Here is a 1,664-nt window from a genome sequence, read left to right as displayed (position 1 = left end):
CATAAGCTTTCTATAGTTTTCAGCATACAGATCTTTTACATCTTTGGTTAGATTTATTCCTAGGTATTTTATGCTTCTGGGTGCAATTGTGAATGGGATCAGTTTCTTTATTTGTCTTTCTGTTGCTTCATTGTTAGTGTATAAGAATGCAACTGATTTCTGTACATTGATTTTGTATCCTGCAACTTTGCTGAATTCATGTATCAGTTCTAGCAGACTTCTGGTGGAGTCTATCAGATTTTCCATGTATAATATCATGTCATCTGCAAAAAGCGAAAGCTTGACTTCATCTTTGCCAATTTTGATGCCTTTGATTTCCTTTTGTTGTCTGATTGCTGATGCTAGAACTTCCAACACTATGTTAAACAACAACGGTGAGAGTGGGCTTCCCTGTCGTGTTCCTGATCTCAGGGAAAAAGCTCTCAGTTTTTCCCCATTGAGGATGATGTTAGCTGTGGGCTTTTCATAAATGGCTTTTATGATCTTTAAGTATGTTCCTTCTATCCCGACTTTCTCAAAGGTTTTTATTAAGAAAGGGTGCTGGATTTTGTCAAAGGCCTTTTCTGCATCGATTGACAGGATCATATGGTTCTTCTCTTTTTATGTTAGTAACATGATGTATCACGTTGATCGATTTGCGAATGTTGAACCAGCCCTGCATCCCAGGAATGAATCCCACTTGATCATGGTGAATAATTCTTTTTATATGCCATTGAATTCGATTTGCTAGTATTTTATTGAGAATTTTTGCATCCATATTCATCAGGGATATTGGCCTGTAGTTCTCTTTTTTTACTGGGTCTCTGTCTGGTTTAGGAATCAAAGTAATACTGGCTTCATAGAATGAGTCTGGAAGTTTTCCTTCCCTTTCTATTTCTTGGAATAGCTTGAGAAGGATAGGTATTATCTCTGCTTTAAACGTCTGGTAGAACTCCCCTGGGAAGCCATCTGGTCCTGGACTCTTATTTGTTGGGAGATTTTTGATAACCAATTCAATTTCTTTGCTGGTTATGGGTCTGTTCAAGCTTTCTATTTCCTCCTGATTGAGTTTTGGAAGAGTGTGGGTGTTTAGGAATTTGTCCATTTCTTCCAGGTTGTCCAGTTTGTTGGCATATACTTTTTCATAGTATTCCCTGATAATTGCTTGTATCTCTGAGGGATTGGTTGTAATAATTCCATTTTCATTCATTGTTTTATCTATTTGGGTCATCTCCCTTTTCTTTTTGAGAAGCCTGGCTAGAGGTTTGTCAATTTTGTTTATTTTTTCAAAAAACCAACTCTTTCGTTGATCTGCTCTACAGTTTTTTTAGATTCTATATTGTTTATTTCTGCTCTGATTTTTATTATTTCTCTTCTTCTGCTGGGTTTAGGCTGCCTTTGCTGTTCTTCTATTTCCTTTAGGTGTGCAGTTAGATTTTGTATTTGGGATTTTTCTTGTTTCTTGAGGTAGGCCTGGATTACGATGTATTTTCCTCTCAGGACTGCCTTCGCTGCATCCCAAAGCGTCTGGATTGTTGTATTTTCATTTTCGTTTGTTTCCATATATTTTTTAATTTCTTCTCTAATTGTCTGGTTGACCCACTCATTCTTTAGTAGGGTGTTCTTTAACCTCCATGGTTTTGGAGGTTTTCCAGACTTTTTCCTGTGGTTGATTTCAAGCTTCA

Source organism: Panthera uncia (genome assembly GCF_023721935.1).
Source record: "Panthera uncia isolate 11264 chromosome B3 unlocalized genomic scaffold, Puncia_PCG_1.0 HiC_scaffold_1, whole genome shotgun sequence".
Lineage (NCBI taxonomy): Eukaryota > Metazoa > Chordata > Mammalia > Carnivora > Felidae > Panthera > Panthera uncia.
The sequence above is the reverse complement of the archived record's forward strand: the minus strand, read 5'-3'. Positions refer to the sequence as shown.